Source organism: Parasteatoda tepidariorum, chromosome 8, assembly GCF_043381705.1.
Source record: "Parasteatoda tepidariorum isolate YZ-2023 chromosome 8, CAS_Ptep_4.0, whole genome shotgun sequence".
NCBI classification, from domain to species: domain Eukaryota; kingdom Metazoa; phylum Arthropoda; class Arachnida; order Araneae; family Theridiidae; genus Parasteatoda; species Parasteatoda tepidariorum.
Genome location: NC_092211.1, coordinates 58,726,059 through 58,742,990, shown reverse-complemented (window position 1 = coordinate 58,742,990; position 16,932 = coordinate 58,726,059). Strand labels below are relative to the sequence as shown.

The window sequence follows — 16,932 nt, the reverse complement described above, 5'->3', positions numbered from 1 at the left end:
ACTGTTTACAGAAATTCGATACCTTTCACAATTTTACTTTGCCTTTCTCTCCATCTAGTTACATCTAATCACTAAATTTTCAATCTAAAAAATCAACCAAATTTCCTCCGCTTTTCTAATTTCAATATATTTCCAAATAATTTCATAGTTAAAAGAAATAACATTTTTATTCACATGTAATTTACATTGTTAAAGGTAAAACCCACTGTGTTACTGCTTTACAAAAAAGACGAACCTGATTTAATATCTAATTATATGTATAGGAAAATAAATGAAAATTTATGTGCATTTACTTTTTCATTATTATTCAACATATTTCATGCCAAATATAAAATATTTAAAAATTAAGTTACGTAAAACTAAACAGTTAATTTTACAAGATTTCTCTTTGAGCTCTCGTAACATGATAGATTCGATTGAAATTTGTAACAGCTTGCAAAACTATAAAATTGTTTCCATTAAAAATAGGACATTTATTTTTATATAAAAAGTTTAGCAACAAAAAAAAAACTATTTAACTATAAATTCTTCAGAATTCGAGTTGTAACTATTTATCAGAAATTATATAAGCGCAATCAAAAGATTCTTCGATGCAATATAGTGTCCGAAAAGTATGGAAATGATAAAATATTACGATAAATACTCATCAGATCAAAACTCTAAAAATACGAGTGTGAGATTTTTACTAAAGATGCTTGTAATGATACGAAACTCATGCCCATGTCATGTTAAAATATATCATAGTAGAGTCAGGGAGAAAAGTATTCTTATGGGTCGCATGTAGAAACTAATTCTACTCCTTAGTGCTTGTTCATCTGAAAAAATTATATTTTACTATGCTATTTCAATTCAATAGGGTCAAATGATGTAGTTTGATTATGGGTTTGAGTTCCCTTCTCGTCAGGTTAACCGTGGGAGGTTCTCGTGGTCTTCCTCTCCATCCAACGCAAATGCGGGTTAATTACATCAAAAAGTCCTTCACGAAGGCAAATTTCTCTCAATACTTGATCCAGGAGTTCCCTTGTCTTCTGAATTAGGTTCAAAATTACAAGGCTACGGAGTTGAGCATTAGTAGTAGTAAACCCAAAAAGATTAGGTCGGCTGTTCAACGAGGGTTATTAAAAAATTTAGGTATTTTGATTTGTGATGACACAGGGGATAGAACGTTCGCCTCTCTATGAGGTGAACGGGTTCGAATCCCAGCCATGGTTGGTCTATACGAATTCCCCACGCTGCTCAACCCGACCACAGTGTTGACGTAAAATATCCTCAGTGGTAGATGGATCATGGGTTAGAATCCCCTTGCCGTCAGGCTAACCTTAAGAAATATTCGTGGTTTCCCTCTACCTGTAACGTAAATGCCTGTTAGTTCCATCCAAAAGTCATCCACGAAGACAAAGCTACGGAATTGAACATTGGTAGGCGTAAATTCAACATTGGGCCGGCTGTTCAACGACAGTTGTAAAAAAATGTATTTTAAACAGCACTGGTTCATTGGTATAGAGTGTTTGCCTCCCAGTGAGGTGACCCAGGTTCGAATCCCAATGGTGGCTAGTTGGAAACGAGTTCTACTCTCGGCTGACAGCGACCACAAAATATCCTCAGTGATATACGAATCATGGAATTGAATCCCTTTGTCATCTGGCTAACCATAGGAGGTTTTCGTGGTTTTCTTCTCCATGCAAAGTAAATGCGAGTTAGTTCCATCAAAGAGTCCTCCACGTAGGCCAGTTTATTCCAATGCTTGTTTCAGAAGTTCCTTCATTTTCTGGGATGGGTCCAAAATTACAAGGTTACGAAATTCAATATTTATATGCGTGAACTCAGAATCGGTTCGACTGTTCAATTCCGGTAATAAAATAAAATACTGCATTTTATCGTTTATTTGCCCAATTTTAAATTTCTTTGGAAAGCAATTCTGTACGTAAGCCACGGCTAAACTAGATTCTAAACATCCGCATACAGGTTTACTAATTATGTAAATTTTATTCTGTGGTAACATTTTAACTCTAGTGATCCAGGGGGTGCTACCAATATTACAAAACAAGCTAATCGCTTACGTTACATTCCATAGCAAATTTCGACTTTAAGAAACACGCAAAAAAAATTTCTTGTACATTCACCCCCGCTTTTGGCGTACAGGTAAACTAAAAAATTTTTATAGTGCATGTAGCCACATTTTGTATTTACTTATTCAGCGTTAAAGTTTCGTTTATTTACTTACTCATTTTTTGTTGTTAATTTACTGATATATTCTCAAGCGCATTAGGAATTTAATGTATGGCGTCATTTCAAAAAAATATCATTAAAAAAAGTCAATTTTTAGCAATATATTCACCCTAATTCTTTCAAACGATTGTTATTTTGTGGATTTCATATAATTTTTTAAGCTATAACTAGTAATGTACTTAAAATTGCGTTAAGTTTACCTCAACAGCAAAAGTGGTGGCAACTGTACGACAATATTTTTAACAGTGTAGTTGCCTTGGCAACAAAAGAATAAAAGAAATCTTATTTACGAATTTTACATTGATAATTTATTATTGTGGAGAGTTTTGTTTTTACTATATGTGCGGAATGTCTTTTTCTAAAGAAAAAAAATCGGTCATTTGTTTTGTACGTACAATGTGCAAGACCATATTAAGATTCGATATTAACGTTACGTCGTGACGTTAGCGGTCTTGGAATGACAAATTGGATTATGTTCTTGTAAAGAACGGTATTATGCTTTTGGAATAATTTAGTACTACAGCTATTTTTAAATAAAATAATATTAGTTTCCCGCCGTCTTTATTACTTTAAATATTTTCATTGATTTTATTATATTAGAGATAAGATGCATACGTGATTATTAATAATATCACTAATTTATGAAAATAACAGTTAAGGGTGTAAATTCTGCTATTATTTTTTTAAGCTAAATAAAATGAGCTAGTCACTAACAATTTTTAAACATAACTTACCAGATTTAATATTTTAAAGCAATTTATAATTGGAACATAGCAATTTATAATTAGCTTTGTTCAGATATAACCATACGTATCGATTTAGCTTAGCAGACAGCTTCATCTATTGTTTACATAAAAGGCATTACTCGCCTAACAACAGCAACATTGCCTTCGTGTATATTGAGACATCCTGATGCGTATAAGTTAAGCTACAGTTCTAGTTCAGCCTTGTCTGAACAAAGTAAATTATCTGTTTTATTGTGATTTCTTTGCTGTCCTTAAAAATAACTAAATAGATTATGATCTAGGGGAAAATATAAAAATGAGTACTAAAGAAGCAATCAGTGGTGTTATGGAAAATTTCACAAAGGTCAGTTGCCTAGCAACAAGAAAGACTTAAAAATCTAAACTCCTCACTGGCCGCTGTTGTTCCTAACTATTTATTTACTCTATTATAGCGTTGATAAATAAATTTTCGTCATTGTTGCTGGGCAACGAATTTTTAACTGTAAAAAGATAAAACGAAAAAATATTTATACAATTGAATAAGCATTAATTTTTGGGTTTAAAATAAGAATTGTTTTATAAGTTAATGGAATGTCCTTGCCGAATGTTATTAATATTACCATTTTTATTTAAATTAAGAATTTAATCAGTAATTTTAATTTTATTCTCATTGTCATAAACATTTTATGCTCAAACTAAATTTACTATTAATAGTATTGATCAATTACATCAAAATTTGGCTGATCTAACTATCTTAGTCGTATGTAAGAATTCATTTGAACATGCCAGACACTTTGACTTAGGAAGTCGATTTTTTGCTTCAGCTTTATTTTTAATCAGGATTATTCAAACACCTGAAGACCATACTTTGTGACGGAAGCGGAATTATTATCCTTATCTCCTGAAAATTCGACATTACGCACGAGACGTAAAACACTTAAGAGCCTTACGAAATATAAATTGAGTTGTTGCCAAATATTTGGATGGCAGCTGCTCTTTTGGATACCGCTTGAATTGATAAAAACTCCACCCACGCTTTAAAAATTTGTGTAAAAAAGAAATATGTTTGGATTTCAATATTTGATGCTACGAAGCTATGCTAACTGTAAAACATGGTTTATTTGAAAGTAGCTGAAATATTATTAATTAGTCCAGACAGTCATCGGCAAAAATAGTTGCGAATGGCGATTTTCGTTTTCCAGATAAACTGAATGATATCGTTTTATTTTTCCAACAATGCGTTTAGTCGTTTCTAATATAACCCTCATAAAAATACAGAGAAACTCCTGGTTATTCGCTGGTAAAATTTTTCCTAGTTTAAAAATGAATGCAAATTTTTGTAAAGATTAACTTAAAACTTCTGTAATAAATGCAACATGTTTTGGTTTAAATGCTTAATGCTATGAAGCTGTACAACCTATCAAACAACCATCACAAGAAAGTAGTTAATTTATAAGTGTGTCTAGCCGATTTGAAAAAAAAACACAAATGAAAAACTTCAGAAACTTTATTGTAGAATTCATTAAGTTAGAGTGAGTAAATTGTTAAATAATTAATCTATTATTTTTGTTAGACCCTCAGATCATACTGTTTTCATGTGGAAAAAATTTAAGTCTTGATTAATAATATAAAATAATGGAATGCTAAAATACGAATGATTGAAATACTATTATTTTACGTACTGATGACATCGCAGAGCAAGATTAAACATCTCAACTTTTTTTTCCATCTGCCATAAGCCTTCCTTGCCACATTCCTTTATTTACTTATTAATTTTTAACTTAGCTTATATAGCTTCATAACGAATAGTATTATCGTTTGTTTAATCATCAACTTCAGAAGCTCATAAGGTTTTTCAAGTACATTTATTGTAAAAAAAAAGCTCCAAAAGGCATGAGTGGATCTAGGCCACCGACAATGTCAATCATTGTCTATCAAAAGGCAGCTCGAGATAGAATCCACTGATATATGTACTAGTGAATGAGAATTTAATAATTGTAGTGGTAGTCGCGCTACATTACTCCCCCCCCCCCAAAAAAAAAAAATTTGGTAAGCCAAAATAAAATTCTAGAATACTATGAATTTATAAACTTTATGCTGGTATGACTGTCCTCTTTCTTACAANATACGTCGCACCCGTTTATAGGGCGGACCCATTCATACATCCAATCATTCATCCATAGATCGTAATTTTGACCTGAATCAGAGAACGATCGATCTCCAATCCAGTACCCCTAGAGGTATTGATTTGTTATGGGAACATGGAGGAATTTTGCGACTCGACAGATTTAGCGCACATCAGTCATTTTACCTCACGGGGAGTCTTCGACCGGCGGGACTTGAACCCACAAACTCTCGGACATGGGCCCAGCTCCCGACCAACCAGGCTATCTTATATTATTAAGCCTTGATTAATAATATAAAATAATTGAATGTTAAAATACGGATGATTGAAGTACTATTATTTTACGTACTGATGACATCAGAGCAAGATTAAACATCTCAACTTTTTTTCCATCTGCCATAAGTCTTCCTCGCCACATTCCTCTATTTATTTATTAATTTTTAACTTAGCTTATATAGCTTCATAACGAATAGTAGTATTATCGTTTATTCAATCATCAACCTCAGAAGCTCAAGGGTTTTTTAACTACATTTGTTGTAAAAAAAAAATGTTCCGAAAGGCATGTGTGTGGTTAGACCACCGACAATGTCAATCTTTGTCTACCAAAAGGTAGCTCGAGATAGAATCCACTGATATGCGTACTAGTGAATGAGAATTTAATAATTGTAGTGGTAGTCACGCTACATTACTCCCCCCCCCCCCAAAAAAAAAAATTTTTTTTTTATCTGTGATATAATTGGATGAACTGGTACCACTAATAGTTAATAGTGTTTCGTGAGAGGTAGGGAGAACTGTATTAAGATATAATACGCATTAAGCTCTTGGTACAGCTCTTCCGGCCTCTCGCATAACAGAAATGAATCAATTAATAGTATACGTTCATTGAATTCCATCACAGATAGAATTCTAGTGGAGGAGTAATGTAGCGTTATTACAACTACAATTATTAAATTCCCATTCATTAGTATATAAGACATGTTAATTGGATTCTATTCGAGGTACATTTAGTTAGATACCGGTTCCTAGTCCTAGTCTTGTCGGTTGGTCGGGGTGCCTGAGGTCGGATCGGTCTTTTACCCCTTCATCACGACATGCGGATCCTTGAGGCGTTTCTTTGAGGTCCTTGTTTCCTAAAACTGAGAGTAAAGAATTAGTAGTGAGCATATTGCTCGAATAAAATCACATAAAATGATACATGTTGCATTACATAAATAACAAAACATAAAATACAATAAATAAGTACTTAAAAATAAGATAAATAAGTAATAAAAATTGAACTTCTAGTGAGAAGTTTGTCAAATATTTGTACGCCCCTGGTACAAATTTTCTACCTCTCATCTCATCCATTTCATTCTCACCAATCTTACTTATTTCATTCATTCTACTTCGTAGTTCCCCTTTTATAGGTTTGTCAGTCATTTTTAAAAACAAATCAAATTGATTTTGTCAACGCATTTATAATATTTACAAGTCATGTCCAAGTTAAATTTGTTATAAATAATAGTGCCATTTGTATTTAGAAATAGCTTTTCTATTGTTAGTGCCTTAATATTTGCAAGTCGTGTCCGAGTTAAATTTGCCATATATAATAGTGCCATTTGTTTTTTAATATATTTAATATCTATTATTAGTGCCATAATATTAATGTCATTGAGTTTTTCTTACATGGTCAGAGATAAATCACTTGTAAAAAAGTGAGCAACTGGTCTCAGGGAGGCGTCCACAGCTACATTTTCGAACTAAAAAATGAGTCGAAATTTGCTGCTTTGCAGTCCTTCGCTTTCTTAAAAAAGTTTCGATTTTATTTGTTAAAGTGGTGATCGTAATTGTCCTACTCGAGGTCCGTATGAATATCTACATTTCTTTGATACCACTCTGCGCCAGTTAGGCTTCTTAAGATCTTGTTCTGCGTTATTGTGAGTTTCCCAAGCTCAAGTTCTGATACGTTACACCACGCTGGCGAGGAATAGGTCATGATCGGTCTTATCATGGAGGTGTACAGTAACCTCTTTACTTTTAAGCTCAATTTTTCACTGTACATTATTGATTGCAGTTTTAATGTAGCAGCATTGGCTATATCTTTTACATTTTTTACATGATCCGACCAAGTCAGTCTGTTGTTAATGACTGGACCTAAGTAGGTTGCTTTATTTACCCTTGGTATCACTTGATTAAAAAGTACTAGATCATTATGCTCTCTAATTGGTTTCCTGTTCTTCTGGATTAACAATAGTTTGGACTTTTGAGCATTTATTTCAAACTTCCAGTCTAAGCACCACTCTTCGTAGATCTTATCGTGCAATTTTTCTATAGCCATGTTCGGGTTACTTGATCTTACTATGATACCTGTGTCATCTGCGTAAAATGCTGTTAAACTGTTCCAATCGCCCCTGTCGATTGGGAAATCGTGTGCAAATAGGATTGGTCCGAGAATGCTACCTTGCGGTACGCCTGCTCTTATACTCCTCACCGTGGAGCATACGTTTTTCATTCTTATCTGAAAATTTCTCTCTGCCAAGTAACTGTTAATAAATTTTATTAATCCCTTTGGGAATTCAAGCTCAATCAATTTGTAAATTATTCCTTTGTGCCAAACTCTATCAAGCGCTTAACTAATATCAAGTATCAACAAAGCTGAACCGGTTGTTCCGGTTTAAGATACTGGTTAATATTGTTTTATGTACTAGTGAATTGGAATTTAATAATTCTAGGGGTAGTTACGCTACACGCGCATTATTTCTAGCAGCATACCAGCTTTTCTAGTGTTTACTTCGGATACAATAAATTCTGCAGAAAAAATTATTTTTTGACTTTGTAACAAATTCTTTTGTAAAAAAACACATTCTATTGCAAAAAGTTCAACAACAAAACGTTTCCTTTCTCTTTTTGCATCACTTTTATATATATATTTACTTTGAATTTAGACAGCATTTTCATGCATTGATAATTAAACCAGTGTTGACAATAAAATTTTCGTTAACAAGGATATTCTTATATGCTAATTATTTTCAGAAATTCTATGTTAAGGCATTATAAAGTTAATATACACTAGTCTCGAGAGAGAGAAGCTATCACTTTCACGACCGGCATATAGGGAGTTTGACTCCCGACAGGGATGCACCACCTATTTCAACCATTCACTTGTATTTGAATAGTTTCTTTCATACACTCCTCAATTGAAGAACTTGGGCAACGGAAACGAGCCATTTTGTCAGTCAGACATAAATGGCTGCACCATTGTTCATCACCATCTGATTCCCTTGATGACAAAATCTAGTCAAAATTATATGAATTTAAAAGCCCAGAAAACTGCAATAAGTGCTAAGAAAACTGCTATAGTTACGACCAAGAATCAATCGGAAAACTCTTTCGATTTTATACACTTCCATTGGCCATCTTAACCTCTAGTCATGAACATTACTAATCATGTCCCTGTGAATTGACACTAGTATAACTTCAGATATTAGTTGAGCCAGGCATTCCTTGAGTTCAGACATTAGTTGAGACATCAGCCACGTCGTGTTGTGGTATTTCTGCATGATCGCGAAAGCCCTGCTCAATATTAAGCAAGCGTAGTAGATTTTTTTTTACTACTTAGTGCAATAATCTCAAATGTTTTAAGTTTCTCTTCTCAAAAAATAAAAATAAAGAAACTAAATAACTAATATAAAATTTTAAAAAAAAGTGAAAATATGTATGGTTTAACTCGGAAATATACTTTATTTTTCTTTCTCGTTTTTTTCTTCAATTTTTTATTAATATAATAATTCCTAATATTAAAAAAAAATGTGTTTTGAGATTCATTCATATGAAATTTTTGTTTTCTGGTGTTGTTTAAGTTTTTTTTATCATTTAAAACAGTATTTTCCAACCGCCTGCCAGGGGGCCGCATCCGGCCCTCGAAGCTTTTTTTGTGGCCCGCGAACTGAAATATATTAGTTGTCAATTTTTTGCGGACAATATTCGTAAAAAATCTGTATGGGTTTAAAATATTTTTCTCGTAAATAAAAACCTAATTTATTCGTTTCTGTAAAATTTAACATACAAACGGTGCAAAAAAAATTATTTCTCAGGTTTTGCATCCAAGAAAATATTTATTCAGATACAAAAATAATCGTGTATGTTGCTCTTTTTTATTTCATTTTTTTGTATTTTGTGAATATAATTCAGCATGTGTGTATCAAAAATTTTCACGGAAAATTTCTCCAATTTAACTTTTTGAAACCACTCATTTTGGACGAAAATATTTTCACACACATTTGCAAATTTTAAATTTAAAATATAAATATCTATTCTCTAGCGGTTGCAGCAGACAAACCTCAATTTTCTCATTGAACATTTTGTGTGCTACTATGTAAGTTTTAATACCAACCTTTTTAAAGTTTTATATCTTAACAATTAGTTATCTGTTGCACATTAATTGTTTAATAGATAGGTGCACATTAAAGTTATTGTAGCCCAAATTTTTTAATATGCAATTCAATATTTTTAAAAATATACTTCTATTTTAATTTGTAATTCAATACGTTTGTTTTGTACAACTTGGTAAAAATCTGACAGTAATATTTAATGTTCCTTCAAACATAAAAGAGTCCTACATGAAATTTTGATAAAATTGCGACTTTACCACTTGATTTGTGTTTTTAATTGTGGCCCTCGGCCTCATGTAAGTTGGAAACCCCTGATTTAAAAGAACTTAATAATTACGAATTCAAACAATTGCAAATCATCAGTGTAGTTCATAACTGTTGAATGAGGGAAAGTGACTGATCGGTATAGATAGAATGTTGTTATAAATGCATTTTGATGTTAGTTTCATAAANAAGAACTGCACAAGAGATAGGACACTTAAGCAAAGCCAAGGCGAATGGAAAAGCTGACTGACCAGTGTAGAAACATAGCCAATGAGCCAATTCCTTGTCCTTGAAAACTAATTCAGCGCCAAACTAAAACACCTCCTTCTTCTTTGTACATTCGCTTTACTGAGAAGGTATTTATAAGTTAAATACATTTAAACATGAAAAACTTCTAATGAATGTTTCAAGACATACTTTTCTTACTATGCAACATTTATTTATATTTGTACGCGCATTTAAACTGCAATTAATTCCAAAATAGCGAAGAACTACTTTTCAAAGGCGGAGTATTACATTTCCTACCTTTCTCTCCAGTGCCAACTTAAGGTGGAATGGACTATAGTAATTTATATTACACTTCCAAATAAAATATACGGCGTAAAAAAAATAGTAAAAAGTAATTTTCAATCATGTCTAATTAAAAACATAGACTTTTAATAATCTTCATTAAATTGATATAATTAAGCAAAGCAATGCTAGAAAACTAATTTCATTTTCAATCTCACGATTTGATTTATTTCAGAAGTTATGCTATAATCTCAAACGATGTTTTCAGACTTGGATTCCATGCTCTACTGGGATGGAGCGAGGACAATTGGATTGTTATATGGGCAATGGTACTTCCTTTTTTATCAGAAGCAAATAATCTCTTAGGCTTCATTCTGTGAAAAATTCAAACTTAGAAAAATTACAGTCTTGTGTGTATAATCGGAATAGTACAACATTTTACAGGATGTCGAGACATTATATAGTATGTCAAAAACATGACGACAAGCAGGAAATGATTAAACATTTAACACATAGACTGTGCTCTCGAATATTCCATAAGATGTTAAATGATGAAACCGCTAAGCATGAATCAAATTAGTCAATATATAAAATGCTTAGGAATGAATATATATATAATGTCGGCAACATAATTAATAAACCTGCCTAATTCCAGTATTTTTTTCTTAAAATTTAATTTGCATTTTTGAAAAATATACCTATTTTAAATAATAGTTATTCATAACCTTTTCTTATACTTTGCCTAAAGAGCATTCTGTTGAATACTTGTAGGAATTATATGAATTTCAATGTTTCAATTGAGAATGACAATTCATTAACAATTTGAATTCATTCTCTTCTGATTTTATACACTTCCATTGGCTATCTTAACCTCTAGTCATGAACATTATTAATCATGTCCCTGCGAATTGACTCCAGTATAACTTCAGATATTAGTTGAGTCAGACATTCGTTGAGTTCAGACATTAGTTGAGACATTAGCCACGTCGTGTTGTGGCATTTCTGCGTGATCGAGAAAGCCCTGCTCAATATTAAGTAAGCGTAGTAAATTTTTTTTTACTATTTAGTGCAGTAATCACAAAGGTTTTAAGTTTCTCATCACAAAAAAATAAAAATAAAAAAACTAAATAACTAAAATAAAATTTCTTAAAGAAAGTGAAAATATGTATGGTTTAACTCTGATATATACTTTCTTTTCTATTTCTTTTTTTTTCTTCAATTTTTTATTAATATTGATAATATTAAAAAAAAAGTGTTTCAAGATTCATTCATAGGAAAATTTTGTTTTCTGGGGTTGTTTAAGTTTCTTTTATCATTTAAAAGAACTCAATAACGAATTCAAACAATTGCAATGAACTATTGCAAATCATCAATGTAGTTCATAACTGTTGAATGAGGTGACTGATCGGAATAGATAGAATGTTGTTATAAACGCATTTTGATGTTAGTTTCATAAAACGTTTGCTTTATGGAACTAACTAAACTAACTTTCACTTTTTCAAAAAAAAGTGAAAATATGTATGGTTTAACTCTGATATATACTTTCTTTTTCTATCTCTTTATTTTCTTCGATTTTTTATTAATATAATAATTCCTGATATAAAAAAGAAAGTGTTTTGAGATTCATTCATAGGAAAATTTTGTTTTCTGGGGTTGTTTAAATTTCATTTATCATTTAAAAGAACTCAATAATAACGAATTCAAACAATTGCTATGAACTATTGCAAATCATCAATGTAGTTCATAACTATTGAATGAGGGAAAGTGACTGATCGATATAGATAGAATGTTGTTATAAATGCATTTTGATGTTAATTTCATAAAGCGTTTTGCTTTGTGTTATTTCTTTTTTGATAAAAGCAATCAATTTTGTGCCATGACATCGAATATTGCATGTGTCAAGCAATGCTCCAGTGGTTATTATTATAAAACTAAATGACAAGTCTGTTTCTTTTATTTCCCTTCCTTTGTTTCCTTTATGAATTATAATATCATCAATGTTCTCAGAAAACGTATGCCATATAAACTCATTTCTTTTTTGACGCAAATTATATCTAATTATTCAATAATTTACCGTTAAAATTTATCAATAGCAGTACGTATTAAACGTTCAGTTACTAATTGAATTTATTATTTTCAAGCTTGATTCTAAAGCAGTTTTTCGAAATGTAAACAACAAAAATATTAGCACATTTGTTCATTTAATTGCATTTTAAAAATATTTTAGTAAATACAACTGTAAAAATGCTTGTTATTAATGCGTTAATTTCAGTTTTTTAGCATGCTAAATGGCATGTTAACCATTTGTTATAACACTGTTAATAGAAATACAGTAATATATATAATAAAATGGAATTGTATTTTTTTTAATTTTTGGCTATAACAATTTTTAATCAATATTTTTGGTTAAATGGTTTGGTTAAATATATTTGGTTAAATTTATTAGAAATTTTTTATGCCAAAAAATTTAAAAAATTTTTATGAAAGTAATTTTAAAAAATTTGTCTTACTTTATTTAAATAGTAAATAATTATTCAAATAATACAGCAGTTGTCCTAAAAACTACTTATCTTCTTTTAATTAATGCCTAGTAGAAAATTTTTAAATGAAATATAAATTAAATATTACATGTAATATTATAATATTGATTGAATACATTTTTATAAAAAAAAGAAGCAATTTAATCTATTAGCCCTTTGTATCACCACGTTACATATTTGAAACATACATGAAAATTCAATCATATAGTGAGCTGAATTTACCTATAAAATCGAACCAAATTCAGGTTAAGAAAACATTGCAAACTCGAGGGAACACTTGATTATATATTTGGCTAAGGAGGGATTGAAAAATGTGATGTGAGACTTTGTTACCAACAATTTCAAAATTTTTCACATGAAGTTTTAAATATATTAGAATTTTTGTGCTATTTTTCACGATATTGGAGATGTNTATTTTTTTTAATTTTTGGCTATAACAATTTTTAATCAATATTTTTGGTTAAATGGTTTGGTTGAATATATTTGGTTAAATTTATTAGAAATTTTTTATGCCAAAAAAGTTAAAAAAATTTTTATGAAAGTATTTTTAAAAAATTTGCCTTACTTTATTTAAATAGTAAATAATTTTTCAAATAATACAGCAGTTATCCTAAAAACTACTTATCTTCTTTTAATTAATGCCTAGTAGAAATTTTTTAAATGAAATATAAATTAAATATTACATATAATATTATAATATTGATTGAATACATTTTTATAAAAAAAAGGAGCAATTTAATCTATTAACCCTTTGTATCACCGCGTTACATATCTGCAACATACATGAAAATTTAATCATATTGTGAGCTGGATTTACCTATAAAATCGAAACAAATTCAGGTTAAGAAAATATTGCAAACTCGGGGGAACCAAGTCTTGGTGCAGCTGCCAATATTATAATGCGTTCAGCAAGATTTGTTCCACGACATAATTGCAGGATATACAATTTTTTTACAACAATCCCCTTGATTATATATTTGGCTAAGGAGGGATTGAAAAATATGATGTGAGACTTTGTTACCATAAAAACAACAATTTCAAAAGTTTTCACATGAAGTTTTAAATATATTAGAATTTTTGTGCTATTTTTCACGATAGTGGAGATGTTCAACAAATGCTTTTTATCAATAAATTTTTAATTTTAAGGTCTTAATTTTTCAATTATTTTTTACACGCTTAATATGATGTATTCTAACATCCGCGTAAATATTTCTTAAATCAGAGTTAGAAAGGGTTAAACAATTAATAATTACATTTTTAAGGAACAAAAAAACATATTTGTTCTCTTATCATATAATAATTCTCGAGGGATGTTATTAATAAATTTAAATAATTAAAATTTCCTAAAAATAGGTTGTGAAACAAGTCACCATGAATGAAAATTGCTCTTTTTTTGACGAATTTCATGAAGCACTTTTTCGGAAGAGCTACCCGCACAAGAAGTTGTACACATCTCCTTTTATTTTATTTATATACAATAAATAATAAGAGTCACATAAGTAGAAAGTGTATTAGAAAAAAATGTTTTCAATTTTAAAACAGCAACTTGGAATTTAAGCAAATACTCCGAGAAAGCAAATCATGTGATTTTTGATATATATTCGTTTCATAGAAGTTTAAATATGACTCTTCAAAAATTTATTCACTTCGTAAATATTTTGAAAAGTCCCATCAGAAACGCTTTAAATTTTATGAAATTATAAAAGCTTCATATATTTAGCATCTTGAAATTTTTTTATAAACTGCAATGTTCACTTCAAGCATTAAAAATTCAGACTTAATTCGGAATAATTTTGGTTTACGTTTTTTTACCATGTTACAATATAATCCCACTCTCTAATTCCTTTGAGAACTTTCAACATTTGGTGTGTCTGTCGATGAAACTCTACATGCTGTTAATTTACTTTTTCAATGTTCTTATTTATACCACAGTTTCAGTTTCATGAAAAGATGTGACTAATTATCATTTGGCAAATATGTTGTCCTGAAACTTTGTATCCTCACTGTGTACGAAAGAAAAATGAATGTAGTTTTCTCTTACGAATTTTAAGTGAAACCTTAATTAGAAGTAGAGACTTGGCACGCTTTCAGTTTCCATGGCGGAGAAAAAAATTCAAATTAAGATATCATACTAGAGATCAAGCAACATAAAAGCTGTTTGGTTACGCGTTGTCAACAAAGTCAGAATGTTAAGAAGATATTTTCATAAAATGGAAGGACAAAAAAGTATTCTAAAAATTATTGCATGCTTAACTTTTTGAAAATCCTAAAATACGGGTAAATTATTTCTTGACATTTTTCGACCGTATAAGCAAATTTTTTTTAAAGATTTTACTCGAATTTTTTATTTATAATTCCGCTATCCATATAATGTCTTATTTCCTAGAGCAGATAAAAACATTTTGAAATTAAAACATTTCCATAATTCTTTTATTAAATTGGATAGTTGTCGATAAAAGCAAGTATCTAGAACAGTAGAGGGTATAAAACAGATTTAAAAAAAAAACTTGGAGCAGAAGTTAGAAAAGTATACTACGTGTAACGCCATGTATTCTCCAGGAATGGATGTTTTGCATGGTTTACTATCGTATTCATATAAAACTACAATTTAAATAGCTATTAAAAGAGTGAATAAGACGCTAAACATGTGTAACTTCGATAATGAAAGATTCAAACCTGAAGACATTTGCTAACAACTTGCTTGATAGCTCCTTCAATTTTTATCCGATTAACGATTATTTTACTCAGATGTAACTGCATGTTTGCTTTGAATCTATTTCTGTAACATGTCGGGATTTTTTTTAAATTTTTTTAACAGAAAAAAATATTTTCAAGAGCCATCAGAAGAAAAAAGATTCAAGATTCAAAATTTATCTCTTATTTTTCATCCAAAATTGCAAGTTTAATCGAAATTCCTGAATTAGTACACTGAGAAAAAAAGTATAGTAAGTAAAAACAACCAGAATATGGTAAAATTTACCCTATGTCTAGCTCTATGGGAAAACCAAAAAGCTCAATGGTAATGATTTTGGTGAAATTTACAATAAAATATGGTTTTATAATATGTGATAAAATTTGGTAACGGTGGTAAAATTTGATAATTCTATCATGATACCTTAAAGCATATTTTAAAAACCCTTATTTGGTTAAATTTATTTTTCAGTTTTGTATTTCTTATTGAATATGTGATAATAAGAACTATAGTTTTGAAAACCCAAATTTCTGGTAAACAATGACCAGATGAACGAAAAAGTACCAAATGAATGCTTTAAATACCGTATATTTTGATTTTATTAACCAGAATTACGTTTTTTTACCATAAATTTCTTAACCAAAAATTCTGGTAATTTTCCAAGAATTTGTTTCTCTACGTTTCTCTACACTAGGTTCAAAGCTAAGAGAATTTTCAGATTTGGTCGATTATTCGAATTATTCAAATCAAATAGCCAATCAATACAGTTTTAATATGTATACATGATCGAACATAAAACTTCTCTGAGTCAAAATATATGCAACAGTGGTCCCAAAATAGAGCTCGCAAATGAGTAACTAGGAGGTATCACCTAGTACGGATATACAGATCTTACAAAATGATGTCTGACTAGAAATAAAACAATTTAGAAGTTTCTGTTGCTATTGTTCTCCCTTGTTCAGCAGCGCTATTTTTAAGCCCAAGGAGGTTTTCGACAAGGAATTATGATTTTCAATAATCCTCCCCAGAGCGTTTCAGACTTGGTCCAAGAGGTTGACGTATGGTGATCTAGCTGGCCTTCCACTTTTCAGGAAATCTTCGACCAGAAGAGCTTCATGTGACCACAAGTAGTTATCCTTTTAAAAAAAATCAGAGTTAACTGCGCATATGTGAAGGGAACATGGAGCTCTTAAACTCAATTTCTAAACCTCATACCGAAGTGTCATACTCAAAGGTATGGAGGAATTTGACATCATTCAATAAGAAGCCTTCCCGAATCATCAAACTTTCACTAGCATAATAGTCAATTTCTTGGTCCTTCCAGGCGGTGCTGGTTCAATTGATTCATACCTTCATCTGGAAAGAGCCAAGAATCTACTGTCTGCCCTCCAACTTATATTCTGATGTTGTTATTGTCATCTGTCGGATGATTGTTCAATATACATAATTAAAATTATAGCATATTTTGTATATTTCC

The 16,932-nt window shown here is 30.5% G+C and overlaps 1 protein-coding gene across 1 annotated transcript in view; it reads left to right on the top strand.

Moving 5' to 3' along the window:
• LOC107443481 (meiosis inhibitor protein 1-like) overlaps nt 1-16,932 on the top strand; it is a 73,391-nt gene that overhangs the window by 8,651 nt on the left and 47,808 nt on the right. The gene's annotated exons all lie outside the window — the stretch shown is intronic.